Source organism: Cynocephalus volans, chromosome 9, assembly GCF_027409185.1.
Source record: "Cynocephalus volans isolate mCynVol1 chromosome 9, mCynVol1.pri, whole genome shotgun sequence".
Lineage (NCBI taxonomy): Eukaryota > Metazoa > Chordata > Mammalia > Dermoptera > Cynocephalidae > Cynocephalus > Cynocephalus volans.
Window position 1 is genome coordinate 64,786,134 of NC_084468.1, and position 16,891 is coordinate 64,803,024.

Here is a 16,891-nt window from a genome sequence, read left to right on the forward strand (position 1 = left end):
AGTGAATTTAATAACATCAAAAGATTGTCTTGACTAAAGGCAATAATATGGGTGAATCTCACGAACATAATGTTGAATAAAAGAAGCCAGACACAAAAGAGGACATATTCTATAATTCCACTGGTATAAAGTTCAAAAGGAGCAAAACTAATTGATGATCTCAGGAGTCTGTAGAGTGGTTACCCTTGAAGGAGTGAGACATGAGAGAGACTTCTGGGGGTGCTGATAGGTTTGGTTTCTTGATCTGGGTGCTGGGTGCATGGGTCAGTTCCATTTGCAAAATTTCATTGATCTGTCCACTTATGGTTTATGCTTTCATATGCACATATGCTATACTTCAGTAAAAGTAGAAAACAAATAAAAATAAAGATCCTAGGTCCTGCATCAATGAAGCACCTGGTTTAAAAACCAATTAGTGGGCTGGCTGGTTAGCTCATTTGGTTAGAATGGGTGCTTATAACACCAAGGTGCAGAGTTTGATCCCTGTACCAGTCAGCCACCAAAAAAATAAACAAAAAACAATACTAGAGCCCAGAATAGGGAAATATATAAAGACAGAAAGTAGATTAGTGGTTGCTTAGGGCTGGAGGTGGGTGGTTGGATGAACGGAGGGGCTGATAGCTGAAGAGTATATGGTTTCTTTTTGAGGTCACAAAAATGTTCTAAAATTGACTGTGGTGATGGTAGCACAACTCAGTGAATATGGTAAAAACCACTGAATTGTACATGTTAAAAAACAAAAACAAAAGCCAGAACCAACATCTGGAGAACTATTTTCTAAGAATCTTACTTGCTTAGTCTCTATAACTGGTTCCTCTTTTTCTATTCCCCAGACTCCCAGACTGGGTATGTTTGTGGCATGAGTACAGAAGGACATTTTCATTCGAAGAGAGTCAATTACCATCACATTACCTGAGTTCCACTGGCCTCCCTAACCTCTGCCTGTTTATTACATTGCTTACCATTTCTTGATGAGTACTGCTAAGCAGGAGTCAGTACTGTGGGATGAATGCAGTGGTTCTCAACTTGACTGCACAGTAAAATCACCTGAGGAACCCTGAAAGCTACTGATAGCCGATTCCTATCCCTACAAATTCTACTTAATTAGTGTGGGGTACAACCTAGGCATCTAAAAATTTTTAAAGCTTTCCAGGAACCAAACTCTGAACACCTCGGTGAATTACCTAAACACAGACACACACGCTCACGCACTGAACTCCTCAGGTGATTCTAATATGCAGCCCAAATTGAAAAACACTGGTGTTGTGGTTTCCACAAAGAACTGAAAATCTAAATTCTCACTGTGCCATTTTTTAGCTGTGTGACATGAGTAAGCTATTTATCTCTCTGAACTTGAGGTATGACTTTGAGACATACCTAGCACATATTAGATTTTTTAAAAACTTAGTTGCCCTCTTTTTTTCTTTCCCTTCAAAAACTGGAGAATTTTATTTAAAAAAAAAAAAAAAGCTATTGTCTTGTAACTATTAGCAAGTTCCATTCTGTTCTTTGGTGTCCTGTACCTAATAATTGCTTGGACTCAACCTAACTTACTGAACCTCTTGTACTCTGGATCCCTGTTCCCCAGACTTGTAGACTGAGAATATGATCCCTGCCTTGGCTGACCTCCCAAGATTTGGTATGTAACCATCTGTCAACCCACTTCTGATTTTGGCTTCTTCTACTCTGTCTTCTTCTTGCTGCTGAAAAACCAAATATGCCATCCAGCAGCCTTTGAGTTTGATCTTATAGAGCAAGCAGGAGTTAGGATTTGGACCAATGGAGAGAATGGAGTTGGGCAGTCCAAATAATGGGATACAAAGAAAAAAAGGAAGAACCATGAAAACTCAAGGTATCAGGAACATGGAGGGTCTTGGAGGGGTTTCTAGAAAGCAGAGAATTCAAATTGGCAGCCTACAGGCCACACAGCTCACAACTGTTCTTTTAGCTCTCGGTGTTTAAACAGTTTTTGAACTGATTACTAACATTTAAAATTGGGAAATTTCACATTAAAACCCAGACGTCTAACTTCTCTTGAAAAAAATGACAATCTGGCAACAATGGACTCACTTTTCCACATGGGAGCAATGGGGAGATCAGGAGCTGCTGCTTCTTTGGGGTGGGGTATCCTCACTCCAGGTTTTTGCAGCCCCCACCACCACCTGCTTCACTTGATTTACTGGCCTGCCTCTGCAGGTATCCAAGGTTTCAACTCCTGCTAGACAGACAGGCCTTCCCAAAACAAGGTGTTCAATAATTATTTAGTTAAGGATTGAATTAAAATGGGTGTGAAGGAGGAAGAGGAAGAAGAGTGAATCCCCCTATTAATAATACTCAAGACAGTAACTGTGGAAGGCCTCCAATAGTGCCCTAGTAAGTGTGGAGGTGGCCTGGGGTACAAGATATGAGAAGGCATTTTCCCATGCAGCAACATGATCAAGGTGAGTGTTTGAAAATATTTTAGGCACAACTTTGGCTAGCATGTGTGCCAAAAGAGTTTGTCTAACTTTATAGGACACTAACAAAGCTAGACCCATATGATACACAGTTGAGAATAAATATTAAAAAGAAAAGATGCTAATAAAAGTAATCATTTTAAAAATTTGCTTTAGAGGTAAGACTTTGTGCCGCACCAAGTTCCAGGGAGGACTTAGGATGGCACTAGAAGGGCTGGCCGGTCAGCTCAATTCGTTAGAGCGTGGTGTTGATAACACCACGAGATCCAGGGTTCGATCCCTGTTACCAGCCAGCCACTTAAAAAATAAAAGGCATTTCTTTAAAAAAAAAAAAAAAAAAAGATGGCACTCAAAGGCAAGATGGGCTGAAGACTGAGACATCACATCCAGAAATAACAGCTGAAGGGGTTTTCAGAAGTTTTGAGCATGTAGTGATAAGGGCATGAAGGAAGTCAGGGGCAGCTGGACACAGAGGAAGGCAGGACTTTGAGAAGGGGTCATGGTCAAGACCTAGTGAACATCCAGGAGAATGGCCCTGTGGCTCACAGCCCAGTATTTATATGACTCAGGCAGTATAGTTTGGGACTCAGCACTAGTGGGGCTGGGAAAAAACAAAACTGGATTGTCTGGGAAGGGATGTGGTAAAACTCATCAATGTTTCAGGGCCTCAGCAAAAAAGGCATCAGACCCAGAAGGAGAGTCAAGTTATTGGGAAGAAAATAAGCAGCATCCATGTCCCCAGGAGGGAAGCTGTGTGTTTGACTCTGCAGCCACGCAGGGCCACAGGCTCCATTCAGGCCTGCCTGATATATAGCAGTCAGAGTCAATTCTAAGATCCACAGAATGTATGGTCCTTTTCAGTTGCTGCCATGATTGTCTCCTGAACTGGGAGGGTCCAAGCCTAGAGGTGATGGGCACTAGTAGAAAATCTCAGGTAAGCAAAGCCCACCTGACATCCCCAGAAATTCGCCAAAAATGTGGGTCTGGAGCACAGGAATAAAGTTAGGCTTGAAATAGAGATTTGGGAGCAAGAGAGTTGAAGCTGAGGAGAGAGTACTAAGAGAGAAGTACAGGTGACTGTCAAAGCCTATAGAGGAGCCACATTTAAGGGATGGAGGGATAGGAAGCTGCTACCATAGCAGTAAGAGATACATACAGAAACACCTGAGCAGAACAGAGTCATTTACATCACAGAAGCCAATAGAACAAGAAGTTTAAAGAAGGGGTGAGAACATCACTTACCAAAGAAAGGACACACCAAGACAAAGACTGAAATAATGTCCAGGATTTGGCTGGTAACCTCCAAAAGCAGAGTTTTCACAGAAAGGGGTGGCACAGAAACAGGTGGAAACCAGACTGCAAGGGGTTAAGAGAGTAGGTGGTGAGAAAGTTAGAGGGTGCCAAACACATCCACTGGTATTTATGGTAGTGAGGTTTGAGCTGTGTTTATCGTGGCTGTGGAGTTGCTAGGCTATGATAACCATACACTGAACTTCTGCTCTGCCACCCCTTTTTATGTCTGGAATGCTAAGAAATCACCTGGATCAGCTATTCTTACCTAGTCCTAAGTAGTAACTGAACTTGTTATATGTCTTCTTTTACAAAGCCAGTGGCTCTCTAATAATGCACCTGTGGTTGTCAACAGTCCATCCTAATGTGGACTGTGGTCAACAAAGGATCAAGGAGCCCATCATTTTGAAAATGTGGAAGGGTCAGGGAGCAACAAGCTGACTCTGAAAAAGGCAGATTTTTCCCTTGCTTTTCCATGTTTCTTCTTACTTTCAGTGTTCAATGGCCTTGGCAAAAAACATTTAAATGTGTTTGAGGGTGTGGCATATAACTGCCAGCCTTCTGGCAGTTGTTCCCAATCATCAGTGTTGTCATGGAAAGAAGACTAAATCAGAAGTGTGGACACCAAGGGGCAGCCTGCTAATTTTATAACTGTAATCCTTTTATACAGTTCCCTATTCATGTACACATAAGGGTAACATGAAGTTAAACTCAGTATTTTCCACATGGCAGGTGCTCAAATACACTTACTTGTTTAAGCAGTTAGAAAAAGATAGTTCCTAATAAAGACAAAATGAAGAAAAGGGAAACATCTTCCTTAAAAGGTACAAAAACATACTCAGACATTATTTTCATCCCCTTTAAAAAGACAAGTAAATTGGGCTTTATTGTGCATGGCACCAAGTACAGAAAATCTTAGAGAAAATTATTTACAGAAACATTAATCATGAAATTAATGTATTTTGTTGAAATATTTATCAATGAAATATGATGTCTGGGATTTGCTTTTAAATAAATAATATGAGGGAGTGGGTAACGGTATAGATAAAATATAAGCCTTGAGTCGATAATTATTTAAGCTTGGTGATGGGTACATAGAGATTTAATATACTATTCTCTTTACTTTTATTTATTTAATATTTTCCACAGTATAAAGATTTTTAAAATTAATGTACTTATTATTTAAGTTAGATAGCATTTTGTAAACAACTGCAAAGCAAGGAATAAACTAGGGGGAAATATGTAATATGCATACTTCAACATGCAGCTAATAGAAAATGTCATGAATGGGTAGTTCATAAAAGAAGAAGTACAAAAAGCCAATCATATGAAAACATATTCAACTTCACTAATTACATAAGACAGAATAAAGGCCCCCCAAACATGTCCATGTCCTAATCTCCAGACCTGTGAATATGTTACCTTACATGCCAAAAAGGGACTTTGCAGACATGGTTATGGATCTTGGGAGATTATCCTGAATTATCTAGGGGATCCCAATATAATCATGAGCATCTTCATAAGAGTGTGAATGTTAAAGAGAAGGCTATGTGATAGTGGAAGCAGTCAGTGAAGAAGATATAATGACACTATGCTGCTGGCTTTGAAGATGGAGGAAGGGGCCCTAAGCCAAGAAATGTAGGTGTCCTCTAGAAGACGGCAAAGGCAAAGAAACTGATTCTCCTCTAGAGGCTCCAGAAGGAAGCAGCCCTGCTGAAACCTTGACTTTAGCCCAGTGACTGTGTCTGAAGGAAAACACACAACATGCCACCAGCTATCACTTTAAATTCCTGCCTACTGACTTCCAGCGAGCCCTCAGTGTCCCCTACCTCCACCATCACCACAATTACACAATATTTCCTATCAATTTACACTCCTACTCTCCCAGACAACTATTTCAAAACTTCTGAGCTCTCCTCAAGTCTCTCAACAACTTCTCCTTTTTGTCAAGCTGTTTGCTGGAGGGAGGGACCTGATCACATGCCCACAAGGGGTCAAGACTTCCAGAACACTTTCAATCTGCCCCACCTGTACACATACCAGCATCTGTACCCACCTGCTCCTCTGTTCCATCTGATACTTTCAATACACTGTGCTCCTATCTAAAGCCAATCCCTCTCCTCTCACATCCTCAAGAACATCAGTCCTGCAGTTCTCCAGCATCATCAATTTTTCACTCTCCACTGGATCATTCCTATTAGCAAATAAACATGCTTTAAAATAGTCCAGCCTAAAAACAACAAACTTCCCCTACAATATCCCCCTCTAGTTACCACTCCATTTCTCTGCTTCTCCTCAGGGTACAATTCGTCAAAAGAGCTGTCTATACTTGCTGTCTCTAATTCCTCTTCTACCCTTTTTGAACCCAATCCAATTGGCTATTAATCCATCCTCAGCACAGTTCTGGGCAGTAGCAATCATTATTTATTTCCATTGTACAGAAGAGAAACAGTGTCTCCGAGAGGTTTGGGCAATTTGTTCAAAACTGCACATTGGTAAGCAGATTTCTCTAAAGCTCGTGCCCTTTCTACTAAGTGCTTCAGCCTGGGCCTTAAACTTTAGTTTCTAATTTCACCCATAAATGGACTGACCAGCTAGCCTCCTATAACACTGGTCTCGTTTACAGTTCTTATAAAGTGTTTATTAGATTTGATTCCAATTAGTTTATGAACCACAAGATAACATACTGATTTTGAAACCACCATATTTCAGATTTTATCTGGTTGCATCATGGTTCACATTAACACAATGTTTTTCTCTTAACAGTTATTGCTTTTAGGAAGGATTCCATGAATATTTCCCTTAGCTATGAGGCTATATTACTATAATGTATATAATATTATTTATTCATAAATTTTTAATTTTCATTTTGAATACTATGTGCTTAATACAAAAATGTAGAAAATAGGAAACAAAAATATATTTACCATAATTACATAATTACATAACCAAAAACAAATACTGTTAGCACTTTTATTTACTTTCAGGTTTTCATATGTATGTTTTTTCTAGTTCTAATCATAGCAAATATGGAAAAGCAATCTTGTATTTATCTATTAAAATATGCAAAGAAATCAACATAAACGCACCAGTAGTCAAGGATATATGATCTGAATGTTTAATTCAGCATAGGAAAAAATCATAACATAAATGTCCATCAATAAAAGATTATTTACATAATTTGTTTCCTCTTCTGTAAAGTGAAAATAATACTAGTACTTGAATTGTTGTAAGAATTAAATTTGATAACGATGGTAAGCATATACTTAATATATTATTAAATGGCAAATAACTGATCTGTAAGCAATTGTAACAGATTATTTCTTTTTTTTTTTTTTCCTGACCAGTATGGGGATCGCAATCCTTGGCACGGTGTGGTCTGCACCATGCTCAGCCAGTGAGCGCACCGGCCATCCCTATAAAGGATCCAAACCTGTGGCCTCTGCGCTCCCAGCGCCACACTCTCCCGAGTGAGCCACTGGGGCCGGCCCTAACAGATTATTTCTTTACCCTTTATTCTCTAAATTTGGCCCTTTCCAGCTCAGGTCAACCACTAGTCTAGAAAGTCTCATTACTCTATAACAGATCTGCAACATAACGAGTGCAATCTTAGACAAGCCCAACTACAAAATGGCACTGCCCTTTGGGAGTGGGGAGGCACCCACCCCCTCCCCTCCCCCTTTTCCCCTTCCCCCGCCTTCCCCATTCTCTTTTACAAGAAGCCTCATGGTTTCGGAGATGATGAAACTTTCGGTGTTTCCGCATGCGCAGAACTCTCCACTCCCAAGACCTAACTCAATCCCCATCCCGGAATTACATCACCCAGTGCTTGGCACCAACATACCAATATAAGTTCTATGTTAGGTGCTGTCCCCCATTATCAGGGCAGTCCCCGGCTGTCCTCCATCTTGAGTACAGCGTGGTAGGTTTCTTTCTTTAATAAAGCTTGAACAGTACCCGACATCTCGGCTCACTTTCTTTCACTCTTTCCATTACTCTTTCAATTTCTTTTTTGTTTTTGGCAGCTGGAAGGTATGGGGATCTGAACCCATGACCTTGGTGTTACAAGGCTGTGTTCTAACCAACCTGCCAGCCCTCCTTCAATTTCTAATTCCAATTAGATGAGGTTATTCTGTCAGCCCAACCCATACCAGTAAAATTTATTTCTCTGTGTCCCCCCTCTCACAAACATAAATGTTGCTGAATTAATTTTGTAGGTACTGAATATGTCTTATATGGACCTAAATCTTTTCTACATTTTCAGCTGTAATTTACCAACTCTAATCTTTCAGGAATTAGGACTGCTCTACCTACACCCCTGGTTTTTTCCTTTCTCTTTGGATGGCCACTTTACCAGTTTCTGTTCACTTCTTCTCCGTTGGGGAATCTGGGTAGCAAGATCTGTCTTTTCAACCCTATACTTAGTTTCCTTGTTCATCTTTGGCATATCATGAAATCAGGTTTAAAATAAAACTTTCAAATAGAATAGTGCCTGGTAATAAATATTTGTTGAATGAATGAGATAATTTCTTTTCATTATTAAAAAAAGAAAACGGTGTTGAAAATACACTAATAGGATTTATTAATGTGACCCTTAAAAATGGGAGGAGGGAGATTAAAGAAAATAAGACTAATTTTAAATCATTTAGTTTAAATAATATATATACATATATATACATATATGTATATATATGTATATACATATATATACATATATGTATATATATGTATATACATATATATACATATATGTATATATATATATATATATTTTTTTTTTTTTTGGACCTGGCCAGTACAGGGATCAAACACTAGACCTTGGTGTTAGCACCACACTCTAACCAACTGAGCTAGCTGGCCAGCCTAAATAAAATCTTTTCCTTATCCTCCTTAATTTGCTAAAAAGAATCTTGTTGAGTAAGCAGTATTTCACACTTACAGTATTTTATAGTATCATATGGACTCTATAAATATCCTAGTCACTGTGTTTGTTTATATTTGTTTTATATTTTAGCCACTTGTTTGAAGACTTCTAGGCTCAAATTCAAATACTGACATAATCATGGAGAACAATTTCATCCAGTTATCTTCTACCCACTGGAGTACTCTATAGAATAAAAAGATAGACCTTGAAGGGGATCAGAATACGCCACTGCGGGGCGGCATTAGAAACTATTTTGAGCAGAAAACATTTGAGTTCCTGAAATCACTTACCTGTCTAAAAGCAGAGCCTCCCAAAATAACTCAGCTGTTATAAATCCCCTCTGCAGGAGCAACTAGGGAAGACCGACTCTTACCACTGGAGATGAGAAGTCCCCACACCACAACTAGACAGACATTGTCACAAAACTATCATATCTCGCATTTATTCTAGGGGCCCATTTAAGTCATTTATTTCCCATAAGTGCCCTACTCCCCTTCCCCATTAAGGTGGTATATAAGCCCCCAAATTTAACTGCCCTTTTGAGTCACATTCTTTTATGAATTCCCATAAATAGGTTAATAAAAATATGTGATTAAATTTTGTCTTTTCTATTGCTAATCTGGCTTTTGTCATAATTCACAGGTACCCACATACAGAACCTAAGAGGGTAGGGGAAAAGTTTTTCCTCCCCAACAATCATATGGTATAATTTCCAACATTCCTTTGCAAATGCTGAATTGTAAATCTTCATATGTGTCCTACTATAAGAGTGAGCATTATGTATGGTTACTTTAGCAGCACTAAATATGGAAGCTATAGCAAGATAATTACTGCCCTGGATGCACCAGGTCACCTCACCCACCCTGGAATTTGGAAATTAGACTGGCATCAGACAAAGCAGACATATGGCAAGGTACTGAGAAGAGACTTCCAAATGCTTCCATGAGGTAAACTCGACCATAACGAGACTGAAACATAAATATATGTACAGAAGGAGTCAGTGAGAAGGGTGATTAGTCAACCCTGAAAGGGTAAAAAGAGGAGCTCAGAGAACAACTCTGGGGTGATTCCTGCATTAACCGGAGTGAGGGCCACTTGGCCACTACACTGTAAGAGTATGGTCTCCATAAGACGGAAGAGAAGGGTCTCAAAATCCCATAGCAGAACGACATTCCTTAAAATCACCCACATTCTTTTGTTGCAACACTAAGCTGGCAGTCAGCAAACGCTTACTAAGTGAATGAAGGAAGGGGGCTCCCACAGGCAACCTTCCAGTAGTAATCTGGCTTCCCAGTAACTTCCTGTAGGAAGAGAAGGTGCTGACAGGAACTTCATCCACCAGTTAGCATTTCTTCTTACACACTTACAAATGAGCGTGGTACAAGATTCAGTTAGCAGAAGCTGGTTTCACAGGGTTTCAGTTTCTGGTCCAGTTATGAGCACCAGACACACTCGGGGACCTGACAGTGCAAAGGAGCAGCTAACCCTCCAGAAGATTCCACCCCTCAGAAGTCCTCCAATCAACAGCACTTACTCTCAGCCAATTATGCAACCTCCACTGGTTTCCCTTTCCCAAAATCCTTCCATTCAGCAACTATTTTACTAAGTGTCTGCAAAGGGCCAAGCACTGAAGTACGCAGAACTGTGAAACAGACAAACAAGATTTTTAGCCTCATGAAGATCGAGGTCTTTTTAGCTGGGTACAGCAAGCAGGTGAATTTAACACTAGGCAGGATAAAAGCTGTGGTAGAGGCATTTGGGAGTACCACATTCTGCTGGGATGGGGGCGATGTCTTCTAAACTAAAAACTGAAGGATGAGTAGGAACCAACTTCGTGGATGGGAAATGGACCAGGTGGAGAGTACAGCAGAGGCAAATCCCTGGAGGTCAGAACACTGAGGAACTGGAAGCTGCTTACTCAAGCTGGAGTTTAAAAGAGGCCGTGGGGAGGCACAGAGGCAAGGTGGGTAGAGAGGGGTGGGGCAAAGCAAATTTTGAAAGGCCTTCATAAATCAAACATTTCAAATTTCATCTTGAGGGCAATGGGGAACTACTGAGGACTATTAGCCAAGAAAGAAAGCTGATGAGGTTTTCTTTTTATTTATTTATTTATTAATGTATTTTTAATTAGCATATTCATTGTTATAAATCATACTTATTCTTTATGCCCCTTATCCAATTCCCCCTCGTAAGTTTTTCTTTTTAAAAATATCACACAGCCTACAGCAAAAAGAAGGTGGGAGGAAGACAAAGGCAGGGAGCCCCCTTAACTGTAATATCTATCATAATAACTTACCTTTTGCTCTTAATTTCCTCCCCTCTTTTGCTATTCATTTGATTCATAAGATGTTTCCAAGGTCAATTCATTTTATTACAAGAGTTTAATTACGAGATAACTTTAATCTAAATATAATTTGATTTTGTAGTGATATTGCTTGAGTAAATGCTTCTCTTGATAAATAATTTTTTTTCTTTTTTTTTGGCAGCTGGCTGGCTCGGGCAAATAATTTTAGATCTTAGGCAAAATGCATAGTACTCTGTAATTTCTATGATATTTTTTTCTTTTTTTCATACCTCTAGGTCTGTCCTGAGGTCTAAACTCAGTGCTGTGGTTGAGGAGAAAACGCCCAGAGTGGATAATCTTTTCCCCCATCCCCGCCAAGGGGAGGGTCTCTGATTCATTTAACTGCCTGTCCTCCCTGCCAGGGGATTCCTCAGAGATGCAAATGACCAGTTCAGGAAACAGAATGTTCACAAAAGCCTGGGTTGCACCTTTAGGCCACCGGGAGGTACAGGCCCACACAGAGGAACAAGAGGCAGAAGCCTATAGCAAATCGTCTGTTTTACCATTTCAACAGAAGTCAAGAATTATAGATCAGAGCCAAATTAAGTCACCTTTGTACCTTCCTATGGATTTTCCTGTAGATTGTCTCCAGTCTGTTTCCCAGTGGCAATTAGCTGTGAAGCTTATTTTAAAAACAAAAGGCCTGTGCAAGTCAGGGCAGTCAGTCTGGGAGAGCTGGAGAAGAGCACATTCCAGCATTAGGCCTGGGCAAGATGGGCCCCCTGGGAAGGAGTGGAGGGCAATGGAGTCCTGGGGGTGGGGGTGAAAAGGCCCTCCAAGGGTTCTTCTAAACCACTTTCAGGATCTCCTACATAAGCTGGGCAGAGTCCTTAAAAAGAGGAGGCAGGTGGTGACCAAATTGTAGAAGAGGGCTGTTAAGAAATGACAAATATAAAACCCTCTCAAACATCTAGAAACCAGTAGATGCCATAAAGTTTTACTGTCCTTGAAACTCATCGATAATAGTAACAGCTATCATTTATTGGGCATAGGAATAGTGCTTGGAAAAATGAACACTTGCTATATGCCAGGCACTGTTTCCAGTTCTTTACATATATACATATATATTATATACATACAGGTTCAGTATCCCTTATCAGAAATGCTTGGAACCAGAAGTGTTTCAAATTTTGGATTTTTTTTGGATTTGGGGATTGCATATACATAACCAGGAGGGCTTCCCTAATCCAAAAATCCAAAATGCTCCAAAATCTGAAACTTTTTGAGCACTGACATGATACACAAATGAAATTATCATTGGAGCATTTAGGATTTCGGATTTTTGAATTAGGGATGCTCGATCTATACATATACATACACATCCATGCACACGCACACACACACATACATAAAACTCCACTCATTTAATCCTCAGAACAATCGTATGAAATTGGTCTTATTATTTCCATTTTACAGATGAAGAAACAGGCTCAGAGAGGTTAAGTAACAAGATATAACTGATAGGTGAGTGAGTCCTTTGGAAACCCTACTGAGATTCTACTTACACTTGAACTTCAGCTATTCTAATAAACCTGGATATTAAGGCAGCACCGTATATTCTTCCATATTGTGAACTCTGGAGCTAGACTGGGTTTGAATCCCAAGATCTGCTGCTTGCTAGCTGTGTGACCTTAGCTAAATGATCACAGAATAGACATAATAATAGTGTCTACTCTACAGAGTAGTTATGAGGGTTGTATTAGATAATGCATGCAGTCAATCAAAGTTGGCCATATTATAAGTCCATATTAGATCACAAGTAGCAAATTAGAGTGGAAAGGACTATTAGGCATATGGTGGGAACTGAAAGCTAACAACCTTAACAGCAAAATACAAAACAGGGAAATATAAAAACATGCACCAATAACCAAGTACATAAGTTTAAATGTGTTTAATGGGAGAAAAGTGCAATAAAAGACAAGTATGTGAATAGACATGTGACAAAGTCTTCCAGTCCCCAGATAAAAACTGCACATTCACAAGTTTAGGGTGAAGGAATGGACCCAAGATAATGCCTATGACATTTAATCAATTATCACATTGATGAATGAAGGCACCATTCACATTTTTTCTATATGGGATCATTAATGGTTAGCTTCATTACAATCCTATGGTTTAACAAATCAATTTAGAAAAATGTTGACTGGGCCTTAGTCCTGTCAAACATAAATTTTATGAAATTAAAATGAACTGTATTTTTCAAACTTTATGGCATTTATTCAGAGCAGAATTAAATTTAGTGAAAGCAGAATCTATTATTTAATATAAATATTAATCTTGAGATTAAAATGTAAACACAATACTAATTTAATGGATCGGTTAATTGGCTTTCTTTACTACTAGTCGCTAATGGCTACTTTTCAGACAATGTATACATAAAATAGAAATTTATTTCATAGTCAATTCAAATATATATGTAACAAACAGATCCTCTATTAGCGAATATGTGCAGAGTATGACAGAATTGTTAGGACCGTGCTGTGTGCTAAAATGGCTGCCCCTTGCTGGGGGAAGGGAAGTATCCTTCTCAATTTCTTTTATTTATTAATGTATGTATGTTTTATTTATTTTTGTCCTTCTCAATTTCAAACCAGAAAACCAGAAACTGTGAAGGTAAGTCTTAGAAAGTCTGTCAGGAGCCATTCCTTGCCCTGTCTCTAGGTGACTACCCTTCTCCCCCAAGTGACTTGGCCCAGAGAAGGGACCTTGCATGTTTTGTTCTACTCTAGCCTCTAGTACCAAGCCTGGCAAATGATTCCTAGATGCTGGGAGTAAAAAGAACCCAATCTGCATGAATAGTGCAAGAGTTAGTCCGATAATAAGCCACAAGCTGAGGATGAGTAAACTCTCACTTAAACCAGATTAACTGGTCCGTAGCCTTAAAAGGAGAAGCAGCGCCTCCTAGAGGCCAACCTGCCAGTGAAAGCAGTAATTTGAGATCTGAGGAGAAGGTATGTATATATTGGGGAGCAGAATTATATTATAGTCCAGCTGTTCCTCTCATTGGGATCTTCTCCATTAACTGTAAATTTTAAGTTTGTGGTTTCATTTTTATTTAGAAAGTATAGTTTTTTATAGTATCATCTATTCGAAGGGTTGCTAACCTGTTAATTATGAGTCCCTTCAACTCCATCAACTCACACTGGACTTTAACTTGGGAAACACAAACCAGCTCTGATGGCCTTTGGCTTCAGTTTTATGAGAGGTATAAGCTAAAGTTGGCTAGTTCAGTTTAATGCAAAAAGAAAGAAAAGCTTATTGAACATCCCATCATAAATCAGGTACTGCGCAAGGTGCTAGGCACTAAGTATCATTGAACATTAATGATAGCTTATTAAATGATAAAGCGTGAGGTACATTTGGACTGGTTCTTAATCTGGTAGATGACTCAACATGAGAAACCAAGAGGGAAGTCTCTGCTTGTTTCCATGTATCTGGCAAGATCTCAGCTTTGTCACAGACTAGAAACAACTGGGTAATACTGTTGCTGGGTGAACTTCTGTAACCCACTGGTAAGTTTCCCCCATCTCACAAATTATATACTTCCCCAAAGTGAGACAGCTTAGCTGGGGAAGTAAGTACTATAACCAGGGGTAAGCAACAGCAGTTGTCAGGAGCAGCCAATGATTTAAGATTAGGGATTGATGTGGAAGAAAAAGAGAAGGCACAGACTTTGCAGACAGAAATCTCAGATCAAATCTCATTGAGCTCTGTGACCTCCCACAATTCTCTCCTGCAATATATCATAGTTTTTTCCAGCATAAAAAGGGATAAAAGTAGGGGGGTTGGGGACAATGTATATAAACTGCTTAGTACAAGGAATTATTAGTAGTAATTGTTGTTGTTAGGAAATAATAGCAACCACCACTACACTCAGGTTAAACTGAATATTCCAAAAGGTCTTCACGACAGAATATACCAGATCTCCCGCGTTCCAACCCTGCTTACACTCTGTAAGCCAAGATAAAGGAGAACACAGGTAATAATAACGGGGCAACATTTATTAAGCTTAACTCCTGACTGGACCAGGATGGACTCCTGACCCAACCAGATTCCCAGAGACACACTGAATCTGTTATGGAGAGCTGAGCTGTGAGGTTGTGTTGAGTTTGGGCTGGGGTCTGGGCAGTAGCAAGTGAAAGCTACTTGCAGACTTAGCATACATGGCAGCAGAGAGGCCAGCAGTTAGCAGAGAAGGCTGGTTTCAGAGAGAAACAAGGGAATGGGAAAGAATCACTGAAAAAAGCACAGACAAGAAGCTATGAAGCCTTACAGACAGAAACACACACACACACACATCACACACACACATCACACATCACACACACATCACAGTACCCACATATCAACTCTCATGAGGCCAGGCTCTCATGAGTACTTCCTAAACATTTCCCTGTAGATTTCCCTATATCCTTACAATCAACCCTTCTTTGACCTCAATTCCTTCGCAAGACTTTTTGTTCCTTTAAACAGGAGGGGCTGTAGACTCTCAGAACTTTTCACAATCTTAAGTGATGCAATTTCAGAATGACAGGAATAGAGGCAGGACTCTATAGTGGTGAAGGGTGAACCAAAGGGAAGATGAAGAGATGGGAGTATAAATGACAATAGTACATGGGCATCTACATATTTTAAATCAGTTATTTTCAGAGGCCCAGAAGTCTCTGACAGTGAACTGTTATTTAAAAATGTGAGCAAGAGGCAATATGTTAAGTGAGCAGAGGGCCTGCACTTGCACCTTGATGGAGCTCTGTTATTGATTCTTATTCATTTCTTACATATTTTGTGAGGGGGATGACACACTTCAGGAGTATCCACTGATATGAAGGATTTGGGAAGGCCACAGATAGATCCTTCAAGCATGTCAAGGTTCTACGGCACTCTTACAAAAACATGGCTATCAAGGGAAGGAGGAAACCTTGGAAAGGTTTCTGGGTCTTCCCCAAAACAAACTCAGAAGTTAAGGGTAAACTTTGTTCTCAGAATCCTACCACTCTCCTTTTTGCATCTTTTTTGCCCTTCCTGGTCTTCTCTTTCCACACGATCCTCATACTGCTTACTCTGAAATCCACCCAAGTCTACCTTTCCTGGAGAGAACCTAATGGCCCTCTCTTCAATCAAAATGTTTATTCTTGCAAAGCATGGCTCTCATATAGCTCCTGAGGTGCATGATAGAATTAATTCACACCAATATACAAAGGACTGTTAAGCCTAGTGATGATATACTCTTTCCATTGATACCTGCATTTTAAAAGATGTTTGTTGACCCAAAAGGCTAAGTCTTTCATGATATAGTATCACTCATTGTAATCATCTGGTTGGTTGGGCAGATATTTTTTGATCCAGGGGTCTTTCCAGGACCTCTGAAATCACACTGTCTTCTCTTATTAGAATATAAGTTCCACAAAGACAGACATTTTGTCTGTTTTAATCATTGCTGAACCTCCAGTGACAGAGTAACTGCTCAGTTAATATTTGTTGTATAAATAAATGATGAAGACAGGATTCAAATCCAAGTCTGGCTTTACAGAGTCATGTTCTTCCTACTATACCAAACTGTCTTTCACTTATAATTAATTTCATCACCTACCTTATATGAAGCAGAAAAGAGAAAAGAAACAAAGGGAAGAAAGAATGGAAGGGAGGGAGAAAGAGGTGGTACAAAGTGGATGGGATGAAATTCAGTCTCAGGCATCAGCTGCAATGTGGGGCCACTTGGCCCTCTTCTCCCAAGCAAACTTATAGTTTTGTTAGGGCTCCAGATGATGTTTCTCTTCAACAACTGTTTCTATTTAATATGTTTTCTAAGTCTGCTGTTATTTGTGATTATTAAAAAAAATTTTTAAAGGGATGGCCAGTTAGCTCAGTTGGTTAGAG

The 16,891-nt window shown here is 39.6% G+C and overlaps 1 protein-coding gene across 4 annotated transcripts in view; it reads right to left on the minus strand.

The window, feature by feature from the left end:
- The window catches only part of G3BP2 (G3BP stress granule assembly factor 2), a 71,312-nt gene that overhangs the window by 43,682 nt on the left and 10,739 nt on the right, over window positions 1-16,891 (minus strand). Inside the window, exon 2 of one of the 4 annotated variants that reach the window (XM_063108701.1) lies at window positions 3,699-3,812. The exons of the other annotated variants lie outside the window; for them this stretch is intronic. The gene's annotated coding sequence lies outside the window, so the exon portion shown is untranslated. The remainder of the gene's footprint in view (window positions 1-3,698; window positions 3,813-16,891) is intronic. 4 annotated transcript variants of the gene reach the window in all.